Source organism: Sebastes fasciatus, chromosome 13 (genome assembly GCF_043250625.1).
Source record: "Sebastes fasciatus isolate fSebFas1 chromosome 13, fSebFas1.pri, whole genome shotgun sequence".
Classification (NCBI taxonomy): Eukaryota; Metazoa; Chordata; class Actinopteri; order Perciformes; family Sebastidae; genus Sebastes; species Sebastes fasciatus.
In genome coordinates this window covers 18929687-18945495 of record NC_133807.1, presented here as the reverse complement: position 1 = coordinate 18945495, position 15809 = coordinate 18929687, and the positions used below count along the sequence as shown (strand labels likewise).

Sequence of the window (15809 nt, the reverse complement as noted above, 5' to 3'; positions counted from 1 at the left end):
GTGTCAGTGTGCTGACTTGACTATGACTCTTTAAACTACTGTAACCACACCCACCTTGACAACCTGGGAATGAGAACGTGCTGGCTTGGCACACGGGAGAAGTTTCAGTTGATTGCAATCTGCAACCTCACCACTAGATGCCGCCAGATTCTACATACTGCACCTTTAAATTTATAACGCTAACATGCTGAGAAACTGGTGCAAATGAAGGTAACAAATTAAGATTTTGACCTGATGATGGCGCTACATGGAAAGTAAGGCGATCAGCAAACAGATTGCATGAACAGGGACATAAATGTTTGTATACCAAATTGGAAGGCCATCCAACCCATTGTTATTGAGACATTTCATTCAAAACCACAAATGTAAACTTCTTGGTGGCACTAGAGGAAAAGGCGGGGATAACCAATGTTATAAGGATTCATTGTGTGGGAACCATGAATGTTTACAACTGATCTTGTGCCAATCCATTAAGTAGATGTTGAATGTCACCACAGTTCATGCTTACAGTAGCTTTACAGTCAGGGCTCCATATTATCAACATAAAATATTTGCTTCTTCCCGTCTCTTGTGGATATTTTGACATGTCCTCACAAAGTTCTCTGTGCCAAAACAAACTTGTTCAGACAATTAACTTCAAAAAGCATGATTACACAGTTAGTGATTAAAATGGAAAGTGTAATGTATGCAGGAACCAGATAACAAACAGGAAATATCCAATTTACTGCGGACAATTCAGAGGAGTCCACAAAAGAGACAGGAAGAGTGTTTAAAATGAGTGTGAGAGGTGGAGCCCAGCCAAAGATCGCCACAGACTGGAAGACTCTCTTCCTAAACTCATTTCCCTATCTGATGACCTCCTGTTCTGCTTCCTGGACACTTCGAGTAGTGGATCCCCTTCCTCTTTAAAATCCCTATCTCCTCTGTCCGCCACTTCCTGATTGCATTGTATCAATTTACTTGAAATAATCAATCTTTTCCACTATTTCGCCCTCACCTTCACCTTAGCTTGTCAACAATACATCCTGTGGTTTGAGCATGCATTGAGTTTCTGGCCTAAATCCTTCTCTTGCCTGGAGCTCTCTGTTTTAATGCATCCCACCCCTTCCTTTGCACTATTTCACTTTCTGTCTGCTCCTTTCAAATGCAACAGCTCTCTTCAGTTGGAAATTAGTCATGATGGCTATTGGGAGTCTCAGCTGAGACTGAGAACTCTTTCACAGTAATTACATTGTGTTGTTTTATTGTTTCGTTAAGGGAGGCTCACTCCTGTCCAGCTGAGTCAGAGAAGAAGGCCTCTCCAGGAACAATCTGCCCCTTCCAGGAACCCCCCCCCGTTGGCTCCACTGTCCTACCGACAACAATCAAATCCATCCAGAAACTCCCAGTTGGCGGGGGAGGATGAGTCAGAGGATCTGCCAAATGGGGCCCTGATTAAAAAACAAGAGAAGACACATTCTAGGTTTGCTAAACAGATTCCAGAGAAAACTATGAATCACATTTTTAGCAAGAAATTTGTATATTTTTCCTGTCTTGCTCCGTTACAGTGATTTTAGAGAAACCAGCCTTACAACCCCTTAAAACGCCGACGGCCTGCCGGCGGGCCCGGCTACTATTCTGTCTTTCAGACCTTGTTGCGGGCTGGGTTTTAAAGCTAGAGTGATGATACTTGTATCATATGAAACTAAAAAGCCTATAAGGAATCCATTAGTACCTACTGTCATGCTAGCTTGTCGGAAAGACCACTAAATAACGCTCCAGACTAACACGCTAAATTTTAGCAAGGAAAAACTGTCATGGCCATTTTCAAAGGGGTCCCTTGACCTCTGACCTCAAGATATGTGAATGAAATGGGTTATATGGGTACCCACGAGTCTCCCCTTCACAGACATGCCCACTTTATGATAATCACATGCAGTTTTTTGAATGCAGTATAAATGTGTTATTTTCGCTTATTCTAAAATGTTGTATTTTAATATTTCTGCATGCTGGGGTCACTAAACAGTCTTGAATTACATAAATTGTGTATAACTGGAAAGCTGAGACTCTTGTGGATCCAATGAGCCCAACTGTATTCATGTGTGATGATGTTAGTCCCCATAGCAGACATTTCATTGTAGTCTGACCATTTTTTTAATTTGACCTCACTGTATAAATTGACCTGTGGTGACCTCTAGGATAATCACAGCCTCATGAAACTTTGCAGCGACAAACTACAGGCCAAGAGCATTCAGAGGATGGATGGCTTTCCTAGCTAGATTGACAATAAGGGGGTTTTCTGAGCAGTTTCCAGAACAGAAGTGCTCGCCATCCATCCGCCGAAAAATGCAATTCTTGCAGAAATCTCCAAATGTCAAAAGTTTTTGATACCAAATCACAGCCTGGCTTTTTCTATGATGTTCCTCAAGGTCTCGGTGTCTTAATGTGATATTTTGGAGGGATTATTGATCATTTGTATCAATTCTCACTATGTAAGAATTGGTAAGGTTAAATTTAGCACCAAATCTGTGTAACAAATGATATCATTCCAAAAAATGCTGCAACAATTTATGAGACATAATAGAGCATGGGAATGGCCATCAAATTAATCTCCAGGTTCCCAGCTTTCAGATGATGTACACCACTTCTATGTGACATCTACTGTTGACTATTTATCCTGTCCCCCCACCGCGACCCCTCTAAAAAAGAGGGCGGAATGATAAGAGCTTTATTAGCTCTGCTGAAGATCACCTCAGCAGGACAGATGCTGGCTGACAGCAGGTTTCTAGGTCCTCTGGATGAGGGAGGGTCTATCGGAGCCTGATTGTCCCAAGAGAGGATCATTACTGTGCAACATAAAGCTTGACATCATAGCCATATGGGAATGTTTATGGGCTGCGTGGGCGGGGAGAGACAAAGAGCTCAGATAGAAGCTCATTCAGTTTCTTCTATTTTCTTTTGATTTTCAAACAATACTAGAAAACTATAGTCAATAAGTGGATTTGCAATAGCCTCAATTTGATTAGCTTTATCAGTAGAGGTTAAGTAACTGGATTTAAGGGGAGCATGTGCTGCTGTGTAAAGAGATTATGAACGATGATGTCATGCATTTTGGGAGTCATAAACTGCAAATATTTTTCCAGTTGAACGGCAAAGACCCTCCTACATCATCGGGGGAGATTGAGTCCTCCAAACCTCTTTACATGATATCCTCCAAACCCCTTTACATGATATCCTCCAACCCTATCGACGACATCTGTTCATGACGTTAAACGCCTCCACAGGGAGAGAGAAAGAAACATATGTGAGTGTTTTATCTGATAGCTCTTTGTTCTTACATTAGTACACTGCAGAAGCTGCACTGCATGGACGCCACTGATCTCTGGCTCCCCCACGTGTTGAATTCAACAACGTGATCCTAAAGTATACCACAGTGCAGGCATGACTTCACTTCGAGATACATGTTTTGGATGTTTGTTTTTTTATCTGTCAAGTTAATGCATGCATAACAAAATAAAGTTTTCAATACTTTCCCCTTGTTTAACAGTATTTTATTTCAAGCACACAACACCCAAAGCTGCACCTGATTCCTGTCAGTCACCACTAGATGGCAGCATAGTGTGTAAAATCAATACTCCAGCACACTCTCTTTAACCTTCGTATGATCTGATCATTGTGGGGCAGACATGGTAAAGGTTGAGGAGGGGGGCTGCTGGATATCATGTGGATTTGGGAAACCTCAGCCGTGGCGACCTCAGCCGTGGCGACCACAGCGACCACATTCACTCGCTCTGAGGCCGTAACAAAGCTGCTGGGAAAACCTAATTAGAAAGGTCAAAGCCAGCTAAGTTGACAAGTGGGACCCCAGTTAGTCCGATTTAGTTTGAATTAATCATTGTTTGTGATGGTTAGGAGAGTAGCCAACATCTGTTCAGAGGTTATTCATCTTAACCGTAAGGAGACGTTACATTTTTCTTTTTGTCATCAGAAACTGCTAAAATCGCACGTCAGCCTTTAAACACACACTTAGCAGGAAATGTGATTCAAAGGCTGATTTCGTGACACGCGTCACGTCGCTCTGTGAACTCTGGTCAAGATTCTGCAAACTTTGGTTTGAACTTCTTGTCTTGTTTTATCTCCGAGGAACAGATTTGATTTCCTTTAGTACATCATGCAGTGTGCTGTTGTGTTTTAAGTAGCCTACTTGGCAGCAGTGCCAAGTGAGCACACACTAGTTATTAAAGGGTAGATATGGCATGTGCTGTACTGTTGATTTCACCATAAAGTGTGTTATTATAAGTTGAACGCATCACCTTGTAAAATAAAGTAGCTAGCAGTTGAATGTCAGATTTGAAATGGACGTCATATTTTGCAACAAAGTTGTGCAAAAGTGTTTTTTATAATCACTGAAAATGTTACGCATACCATCACATTTACTTAAAGGGGCCATATCCTGAAAAATTCACTTTTTCAGTGCTCGTTCACATACATTTGGGTATCTGGAGCGTCTACCAACCCACAAACTTTGAAATAAGACAACCCAGTCAGTTTGTTGTGGGCTCTCTGGATCAGAAAACATGTGATTCAACAAGCCATTCAGATTTGGCTCCCCTTCCTATGTCACATGCAGGTTCATTAGTATGAACCTGGAAATGAGCATGATATGTACCTTTAAAGGTTCTCTATATGGAGTTCAGAGCATATTATATATATACAGTATATTATCCATCCATTCATTTTCTGTAACCACTTATCCTATTCAGGGTCCTGGGGAGGCTGGAGCCGATCCCAGCTGACATTGGGCGAAGGCGGGGTACATCCTGGACAGGTCGACAGACTATCACAGGGCTGACACGTAGAGACAGACAACCATTCACGCTCACATTCACACCTACGGGAAATTTAGAGACAACATTGAACCTAACCTGCATGTTTTTAAACTGTGGGAGGAAGCCGGAGAACCCAGAGAGAACCCATGCTAACACGGGGGGAACATGCATATTATATATTATACCTATATTGTATATATTGCCTTCACACGGCTCTCAACATGGCAACGGTTGAGCCGGTGGCTTGCAGCTAACGGTGCTAACAGTGAAAACAGTGCAATTATCTGCTCAGGTAGACATTACCTTGTTTGGTCAGTAGTTGTACATGTGGCTCCGGTGTAGACGGCGTACTTCAAATGCGTCCTCTGTTGTCACCAAAAATCCCCAAAAGCCGAAACTTACTGTCGGAAATGCCAATCTATTTATTTGAAAACTATAACAAAAGTACATCTCTCCAAATAAAACACCACCGTCATTACCCTGATTCACAAACCACAGACCTCGCTGTGCTACACACCTGCATCAAGTTAGGTCACACTAAATTAGACTAACCACAGTGCCACTCATTGGCCAACATTGAAATGGCTCCAACAATATCTTTACATAGCAAATAGTTGTTTGCTGCTATATTAAAATCCTGTGTATAGAACTTGAAAGTGTGGGAATGAGTGATGTTACTGCTATAAGGATGATGAATGTGAAAGATTCAACGTCCTATACATGACTTACTCTTGATGCACCTGCGAGAACTTCAGAACATTTTCTCTCAAACTTCAATGCACCATCTTCATTCCTGTCGACCAGCTGTGCCTCAGCCAGCGGTGGAGCTGCTACAGAGATTATTGGTTGTATTGTGGTGGGATAAACCACAAAACTGACAATTTCTCAGACCTTTGAAATGGTAACACCGTAATCCTCTGTTTGTAGGAACTTTAAACACGGAGATCGGCTGTCTTTCTGTGGTTTAATTTTAACTTGTTTGTTTTGGGCCGTATCCAACATGTGCTGCAGATGGACACTTTCTCACAGAGCTCCTCAGCCTGCAGCTTTTTCCTCTGGCTTTGAGTCTGGGGCTCACCCATGTGGCCTCAGTGGATCCACTGGCCAGCCAAAATGTTATTATTGTCGTTTCACTTCTTGTCCCTTTGCCCCAGCCATGCTAGTATATGTGGAGTAGTCTGTCCTTGCTGTGCTGCAAGTTGCAAAAATAACAGAAGCCCCGTTTCCACCCAAGGAACTTTCCCCCGCAACTCGGACCCTTTTGAGGTACTCGTTACGTTTCAACTGCAGGGACCAGGGTCTACATTAAAGCTGAAGCAGGCAAGATTGGAGCAAATATGATTAAAAAAAGTTATTTTTATAAAACGGTCGCTATGCTATATCCTGACAGCAGTACATGAAACAGGAAACCTGAAAAAAATCATGTGCCTCTGTGTCCTCTGGTGCTCTGAAACGGCATCTGCAAGATTAGATCGGAGGAAAACAAGCAGTCAGGGCTGATCTGAGGTCTGCTATCCATCTGCTGTCTATGAGAGCCGGCTGTCAATCACTCCCAAACTCCGACCAAACGGTCAAACTAGGCAGCGCTGATCAAATATGAATCAATATTATGTTATGCCTATTTCTTTTAGCTGTAAAATTAGAAAGTTTGTGAGGCAGCCGCCATTGTGGAATCTGTTGAAGGGACGCCAAGTTCCGGTCACATGACCGGAGCACAGCCAATAGCAACGCTCTCTCTCTCTGAAATTACCTGTGATTGGTCAAAGTCTCCCGTCACGGGCTAAAGCCTGAAAACAGAGCCATGAGGAGGTGCAGTAGTCTAGTTTCATCAAATGATCTCCCTTGAAGGTACATTTTGAACAGATAGAAAATATGTGATTAATTTGTGATTAATCACGATTAACTATGGACAATCATGCAATTAATCATGATTCAATATTTTAATCGATTGACAGCCCTAATAAATAACCATCAAACACTCAACAGATGACTTACTTATGAGACGCACTCTCTTATTTTCTTTTTTCCTCCTCTGCATTTCATTAATTACATCCAACATGCATCAGTAAATATATGGAGCAGTAAATATCGTCACAGTGAAATGAAACCTAAAGTTTATTTTTTTCAAATTGTTTTTTGTAGATGAAATGGGCGATTTTAGACTAATAGTCCTGGGAACTTTTGGTGGAAAACCCAGCTAGAAACCTCCACAAAACCATCTTTGGAAGCTGCATTTCATCATCCAACCACCACAAATCTCCATAGCAAATATAGCATGAATAACTAGTAGCTCCATCACTGGCTTTGAAGAGGAGATAAGCATTTTAAAAACATGGCCTGAGGGACTGTAGCTGTCTACCACGTCCCAGAGCGTTTTAGCGTCTATACTGAGTAACAGATAGGCCCCTAATGATTGGCCTTTTACGCATTAATAGAGCTCAGCCTGGAACATGGTATGGAGCATAAATCTCAGACTGTGACACAAGATCATTTGGTGAGGGTCATGAGGAGGGAAGACGGTAACACAAGCCAGCTCCTGAGAGTAGCCATTGATTTTCTTTTTTACGGTAGGAGTTAATAGGACTAGAAGAGAAACACTGGTAGGGCTGTAATAACTTGATGAGGAGCAGCTGACACATGATAGCCAAAGGCACAACAGACAAATGAAACCTAATAGTATTTACCAGCACTGCCCATCTGGATGGAGAGCAGCTGCAGATGCTGTTTGTAAGCACACCGTCTTTTTTTTTTTACCAGGATGTCGTTTAAAACCACTCCCATGCTCCTCATGCAGCTTTTCAGTTGCTGATCAGCGCAAAGAGAAGATAAGCGATTACCCTGTGAAAGGGAAAGGATGCAGAGGTCCTTTTGTAGGCTCAGTAGGGGCTGGAAAGATCTCATGACCCCCCTCCCATCCCCCCTTCAGAGGCCTCCTGGGCACCATTAACACCATGAGAGAGGGGCACGGACTTCCAAGGAGGTTTGGTGGGGCTGCTGGAGAGCACAGCATCTGAACATCTGGAAGGCATTACACTGCCCGAGGGTGAAACGCAGGGAGACGATGACGGGGGAGTGAGTGTGTGTGTGTTTTGACCAAGCTGTGTGTGTTTTACAGAGAATGACTTAATTGCATTGTGTTGTGAGAGTTTGGGTATGGAACCGTGACCTCTTGAGGAACACTCTGAGGGTGGCATCTGGAAGTCAAAGCACAGATGAAGGGAGTGAAATACTCTTCCTGTATGTGTGTTGGAGTGGTAGTGTATGGCTCTTTGTTCATGTAACTTGTTTGAAGACTGGGTCTTTCACTTGGCGGCAGGATGTAGAGCTCTGGACCCAATTGGCAACAGAGCATTTCCATCTGAGCCTAAAACAAGATGGCTTTGTATGTGCGATCGCCATCCTGCTCCTCCCTTCCTTCCCACTAACCTCTACCTATAGCGCCGCAGCCTCAGGCGCCGCGCACCAGGTGCTCCCCCTCGTTCGCCTGCTGCGTACAGGGAGCAGAAGTTACCTCATAGAAACCTGACCTTCAGTGGGACCAGAGGCAGGTCGCTCTTTAATCAAGAGTGCTCTGACATCAGCCGGGAGCCAGTGAGAGGCCGGCCAGCTGACAGCGAGCAGCATGTGATACCACAAGTTAGATGTTCCTTATTCCATATAACACTCTTTTGTGCAACACGTTGTTGTGACAGCATGGTAATTGTAAACAGACAATCATCTGGCTTGTTGAAGGCCTCATTTTGTTGGTCTTAAATGAGGCCGGCCTCCAGGCGAAGCAGAGCGTTCTGGCATATGGAGGCCTCATTACAGCCTGAATTCTTATCCAACACGTTCTCATCCCACCTCGTCACATACTGACGCTTCGTCAGACCCCCTCGGCGTCACTTTTCGGTCACAGTAAACCTGCTTAATGTTGTGAATTAAACAACAACACTTACTTAGGTTTAGGCAACAAAACCATTTAGTTAGAATAACTACGTTTTTACAGTGCAAATGTGACTTAATGTCGTGAACACGGGACACCAACGATCAGCTGATTGTAAAGCGAAAGTAAAACATAACGCACGGGACACAAACAGCGGTCTCCTGGATGAAAACCTTCCCTTACGAAAAAGTAGTATACTTCAAGTTATCATTATGAAGTAAGTAAGGTATAATGTACAGCGAGCCCTCCACTGTTGTGACAGAAACCCCGATAGGGTGATACTGCACCCCGTCGCGTAGCGGAGATGTCAGGGATTCTTTCACAACAATGACCTGCTAGCTGTACATTATCCCGCTTATTACACGGCTACTTACTTAAGAAATCAATAATCTGACACAAAAAAACGGACGCCAGAGTCCGATATAAAACCTGCTGTAAAAAAAATAACAGATCGTAGAACACTGTGATTGACCAATCAGAATCGAGTATTCAACACAGCCAAGTATATTTCCCAAGTATACTTGATGTAGTAAGTATACTAATATCAATGTACAAGTGGTATACTGTACTTGTAAGTGTACTACTTCAATACTTCTTGGACCGATGAGAAATCAGACATGTTGAGATCGGTTGAGGAAATACCAAGCACCGCCCACCAGCCGGAGCAAACTTTCTCATTTTACAGCTAAACAGTACACTACCAGATGTTTCTGAAAACATTTGAGGAGAGAAATAGGCATTACAGTGACAGAATATTGATTCATATTTGATCAGTGCTGCCTAGTTTGACCGTTTGATCGGAGTTTGCGAGTGATTGACAGCTGCCTCTGTTGAATGAACAGCCAATAGGAACGCTCTCTCTCTCTGAAATTACCTGTGATTGGTCAAAGCCTGAAAACAGAGCCATGAGGAGGTGCAGAAGCCTAGTTTTCTCTCAGAACACTTGAATTACAATATGCTGAAAGGTTATTATGGAATTTTTGCCCAATGATGCCAAAAATAATCTGCCTACTGCCACTTTAAGATTGGACAAACAGGATATTTTTCTGTAATGAGGCCCCTGATCCCTCTCTGAACCCACAGATTAATACATAAAGTCAGATTTCAGGTCCATGCATGGCCTCAGATATCAACTAATAACGTGTGATTAATGAAAAACAGAGAGTTCAGTCAGACGGGAACATTCTCAGCCCATTTTGTGAGATTTTCCTGGCTGTGCAGCTTTCAACACCCCCACCCACTTTGTAAATTTTTTTAAAAAGAAAAAGAGAGAGTCCTCTCTACAACATGCTGTGCTCCGCCAAGTGCCTCAGGCTCACTAGAGACAGGGACTGGACAGCCTTTTTACCCCTTCCTCCTCCTCTCCCATCCCCACATCAACCTGTCCTCCACCCCTCGACCCCCGCTACATGCCCCACTCCTCCCTCCTCCCGCCGTGCTCCGCCGTCAGTCGGCTGTTATTGAGCAGGCGTTTCACAGACACTCCCTCTGAGACCAGTGACCTCATCAGCGAGCAGGAAGTCAGAGGGTTCAAGTTCCTCCTGTGAGAGCAATCCCACACATCTCTGAGTATTGGATTCGGGAGAGGGGGGAGCCGTGGGGGTGTGGAGTCCCCATGCTCACTAGCTTCTCACTATCAGACCATGCCACATCATCATTGTCATCACATGACCATAGACTTACTCTGGAAGGAGAACAATATCAGTGGAAAACCAACTGGATCCAGGTGTCTCTGCTTCCCAAACGGCTGCAACGTGGCAGACTGGAACAATGTGGAGGAACAGTAGAAAAGAAAAGGAAGGAGGAAGGAGCTTTTAACAAATTACGTTTTGTACGTGTGTGTGTGTGTGTGTGACCATTAATAGACAAAGACTGCTCTGTTCCCCCCATACATCAGGGAATAATCATTACTTTTGAAACATCAGGGACACAAACTGACTGGTGGCGTTTTCCCTGTGGTGGGTCAACGACCTTGACTGTTTGTCCGTCCCTTCCTGCCAAACTTCTGTTGCCTCAACGGATGACATCAGTGGGAATATAAACCAGCGCTGGACACACCCACCTGGTCCTATCAAGGCTATTTCTTTGTGGTTATGTTGCAAGTATGTTTTATTGAGGTTGTAAAAACAGACAAAGAAGAAAAATAAACACAAAGCAGTTGCTCTTGGTAATGTCATCTTTCTGTCAAACTGCTGGATGTTTTTTGTGCTGCAGTATTGATCCGTTTCATCCATCAGAACTGTGGCGTGTTAGCTCATGTGTGCAGTGGATCAATGGAGCACAAATTAAATGTGTCCTGGAGGTACATCACGCAAACACAAAGGCTCACAAATGCACACGCACTAAAAAGTACAAGCAGATTATATAATAATAAGAATAATAAACGTTATTTATATAGCACTTTTCAAAACAGCAGTTACAAAGTGCTTCACAGTTAATAATAGAAATGCATAAAAGTACACAGCATGAAAAACATATACAATTTATAAAATAGAAGCGGATACTCAACAATATAACAAACAAAACAGAATTAAAAGACAAATAAAACCAAAACCAAAGTATTAATTTTTCATTTTCATCTCATCTGATTCACACTTTCACAACGACATGGCCATCTGGTATGAAGCTAAGGGCCCACACACCAACCTGAAATCAAGGAGCTAGCAGTGACGAAGGCGGACCTTTGATTTGCCTCACGTCACCTTGGTCTTGACCAAAATGTTGCACTTTAACACACTGCAAAGACTACTGCCAACGGCCAACTATCACGTACATTCTGCGCCTGCATGAGAGGAAATAACTCTTCACACCAGCAAGCGGGGGTAGTCTGTATTCGTCATTTAGAAAGGGAAACCGGAAGACCGAGAACTATGTACAGTATATAAAAGCCGTTGTCATGATACGTACATGAAAATAAAGCTGCATTTGCCAACCATTTTCACACCACTCTCCAAACTGTGTGAAAGTGGTGTGAACGTGCTCGGCAAACACCTCTTTGTTTAATGTACGTGTCATAATGGCTTGTACTGTTTATAGGCCGTCCTCGGTCTTTCGGTTTCATCTCACACAGACGCAGAACGTACGTGGTAGTTGGCTATTTGCTATAAACTTTGCGGTGTGTTCGAGTGCAACTTTTTGGCAAAGACATGGGTGATGAAGACCTTTTTATTTTAGACTGGACCGTGGGATATTTAAGATCAATTGGTCAGAAGATCTGAGTAATCTTGGAGCATTAAGTACTGGGTTTTAAGTTCAGAAAAACACATTAGTCTAGTCCACACATATCTAATATAAGACCAAGCACTCAAAGTTGTAAACATCTTTCACATCCCAAACACACCTCCCACTCCTAACCTCTCAGTGAGTGAGTTGCAACACGTTTGTTACCGGCAGCAAGTTCTCAGTTTGAGCTGACGCTGCAGAAAAACATTTCAGGGTTGCGTCTGGGCTTGGCCACTCCTGACATGCAAAGACACAATATAGCCCACAGCAAGAAGAGGTACAGAGAACCCCAGAGGAGCACAAGACCAGGCAGAAATCAAATGTAGGGTGTGTGTGTGTGTGTGTGTGTGTGTGTGTGTGTGTGTGTGTTGTAAACTAACTATGAGCTGGGCAGCAGCTCAGCTCATCACAGATCTTTGCCTACGCGAACATTGACGTGTTTGTGCCCAGATGTGTGGGAGGGAGACAGAGCTGAACAGTCATATCCAGTGTGTGTGTGTGTGTGTGTGTTCGTTCCAGCTCTTCAGACACGGTCCATTCTCCTCAATAAATCTGCCGTACTTCCAGGCACTTGGCGTCAGTGACTCGATCACGGATTCCAGCACGCACAAATAATGAGCTTTCCTGGCCTTGAAAACACTACTTCTACACACCAGGACAGAAGGAAGCGTTAACATGTATTTAATCGTTGAGGAAGAGAAACGCAGCGATAAAGTGATGCAGTTTAAACAGCACCACATGTCCTGTGAGGCCCGCTGTCACCAGGCCGTATCACAATCAGCCCTCTCTGCATCAGATGTGCAGTCAATGTGGAGGCTCTAGAGGCTTTTTCTCCCCTCCGTCTGACTCTGAGCCAACATTCATACTTTAGTGAGACGGGACATTCAGATAGAGACGGCAGTGAGACTGGGAGGACATTCACTGATAAACTCTGACCCCTCACAATGAGAACATTCAGACTTCGTAGCCAGAGATGAGCTGCTCTCACTCAGCAAACCAGCAGCTCACCACCATGGTGCCTCCAGTCCTGCAGCACAGATTAGGGATGCTTTCGTCATTCGCTGGAGAGGAAAATGTGCCTTACTGTCATATAACTGGGTCAGAAAAAGGGTTTAATCAGAGAGACTAAAGGAATGGAAAAGAAAAGGTTGTCAGTATCGACCATAGACTGTCAGGCTGACAAAAATCGTGAACCAGGAAATACAAAAAGCGGTGAATATGAGTAGGAAGGAGGTCGGGTGGATGGGTGGGTCAAAAAATACCAAACTTTTGCAGATGAGACCGGCGTTTGTGTCCTGTGTGAAACCAGAAGTCAACGTTGAGTTTGAGAAGAACTTGAGCAGTTCTCAGCTGCAACCTAATGACCACAAAGTAAACATTCAGTAACCATTACAAACAAAACATGTACAAGGTGTCTGTTAACCGTGTTGACTAGAGACTTCTATACGATCAGACTTCTTTTTGCAACCAGAGGAGTCGCCTCCTGCTGGCTATTAGAAAGAATGCAAGTTTAAGACACTTCAGCGTTGGCTTCACTTTTCAGACCCGGAAGTTGCCCATTGGTCCTGAAGCACAGATTAGGGACGCTTTCGTCATTCGCTGTACGGGAAATGTACCTTATTATATAAAACTGGGTCAAAAAATGTGTCTAATTAGAGAGATGTGGATCGGACTGGAAAAGGAAAGGTCGTCAGTACCGACATGAGTCAATGGAAAGCTTTGTGTGTGATGTTCAGATGGAGGAGGAGTGATAGAGAAAGCATGTGAAAGAGTGGTGGGTGAGATAAGCGCGGGTCGCTGGAGTCTGGCTGCTCGGGGGTCAAGAAGGTCAGCGCTGATGCAGGAACGTCATGAACCGTCGCTGTGTGGGAAAACTGGGGAATATTTTCAGGTCTGTTTGGGATAATTGAAGTGCGTCCTTCAGCTGGAGTGTGTGTGTCGGCGGAGCGTTGGTCATACAGAGAGGGGAGGGGAGAAGAAGGGAAGGGGATTTGGTCCTTGAGCAGGTCTGGTTCCCATTAGACCAGAGGCCCTGGGTCGGTTTGTTTGTACAGGCAGAACGTCCCAAAGGAGAACAGCCTGATGTTGCTCCTCCCAACCGGGCCGCCATGGAGGGAGTATCAGCTGCAGAGCTTCACTCTCTCGCCCCTCCTGTCCCAGTCGCTCCTTCCCATCCACCCACCCACCCGCTACTCTGGAACAAAGTCCAAACGGGTCCTCTAAACTGTTTACGGATGTTCTCTGTTTACGTGCTGCTCATGAGAGCTGTGCTGAGAGTTCCTGTCATAGCCCTTGGCCCTACTGTCCCAGAAGCTGAGCCATGTGATGGATATGTCATTTGCCTAACCCTGCGTATTAATCAGCTCGCCTGCGTCTGATGAGCATGCAGAGACAGGTCTATCACTCACATGGGTTGGGCTACAGCGCTGCACTCACACGGCATAAAAACAGGCCAATCAATAAAAAGCTTTTCCACCAGTGTTGTAAAACTATGCTTGTGTAACACCGAGTGTTGTGTCATGGAACATTTTCCCAACATAAATTTTGCAGCTCTGTCCTCGTCAGTTATTTGTATGATTTCGCTCCCCTCCAGCGAGTCCCCCTGCAGGGACTTTTTGTTGTTTGCTTGCTATAAAAACACAGTTAAGAGACAGAAGTCAGTCAGACTTGACTGGCACCGTTGTGGATTGCGGGGAATAAAACGTCTAACGACACCATGACCACATGCAGAAACACTAACAGGTAAATAGAGCAGGGAGACTGATTGAAGCAGCATGACTTTGACGCCACTGTGGTGTGACAGACGAGGTCGTAAAGATCTGAGCGCACAGTGAGTGACTCAAAGTGAAAAGGAGGTCTGGTGGGGTTGTGGTGAAATGGTGAGGAAGTTCTCATCTGTTACTCTATGCAGCATTAAAACAGTGAGAGGAGGAGGAGGGTTGGAGCTGGAGGGGGTCGGGGAAAGGGAAGGGGATGATGTTTCTCCCTCGGTGCTCCGCAGGGAGCGGCTGAACGGAGATTTATGGAAGCCAGAACTTCGCTGCATCTTTTCCTGGAATTTCGGGGCTGTTATGAGGGGGGTCGGCTGAGGAAGGGGTTAGGGGGCAAGAGTGGTCCGAGGCCAGGATCAGAGCAATATTTCACTGAGGCCGTTAAATCAATTCACCTCCAGAAGGAGCCGAGAAGAGAGCCAATGAACTTTCTGTCGTTTCTTTTTGCACGTTGCTCTGACTTAAAGCCTCTCAGGTCCCTGGAGGTCAAAGGACTACAATTTAACCGTGTCATTGGAACTGGTTGAGATCAGCAGCGCGAAACATTAGGTGACTTTAGCATTCACCCCAAGTACAAAGCTGGAGAAGAACTGAGGGAGTTTTTCAAAACAGTTATGAAAGTCACAGAGTTAGTGCAAAGAGCCTTCCTGCTCTTTTCCAATAGGAGCACCGGGAAGTTATTTGAGCTGCGAAAAATGAGATCATCACCCTTTAAAGGACCAGTGTGTAGCATTTAGGGGGATCTATTGGCAGAAATGGAAAATAATATTAAAAAGTATGTTTTCTTTAGTGTATAATCACCTGAAAATAAGAACTGTGTTTTCGTTAGCTTAGAATGAGCCGTTTATATCTACATAGGGAGCGGACAAACAAAACACTTGCACATTTGCGTTCTTGCATCGGCCACCGTAGTTCTCCTACATGCTTGGCACACACCAAGTTTCATTTGGTTGCAATATGCAACCTCACCGCTAGATGCCGCCAAATTCTACACACTGTACCTGTACACATTATAATATTTTAAAACTGAAGTCTTGGTTTACAAAATGGACTGAATTAATATTCCAAAAATATGATGGACAA

General features: G+C 44.2%; 1 long non-coding RNA gene across 1 annotated transcript; it reads right to left on the bottom strand.

Annotated features, from left to right (window-relative positions):
- Window positions 1-406: 406 nt before the first annotated feature.
- LOC141781630 (uncharacterized) lies at window positions 407-5592 on the bottom strand. The gene is made up of 2 exons (XR_012596905.1): window positions 5112-5592; window positions 407-1430 (listed from the first exon to the last, which is right to left on the bottom strand). It is a non-coding gene; the product is annotated as an uncharacterized LOC141781630 (long non-coding RNA).
- Between the last annotated feature and the right edge of the window lie 10217 nt (window positions 5593-15809).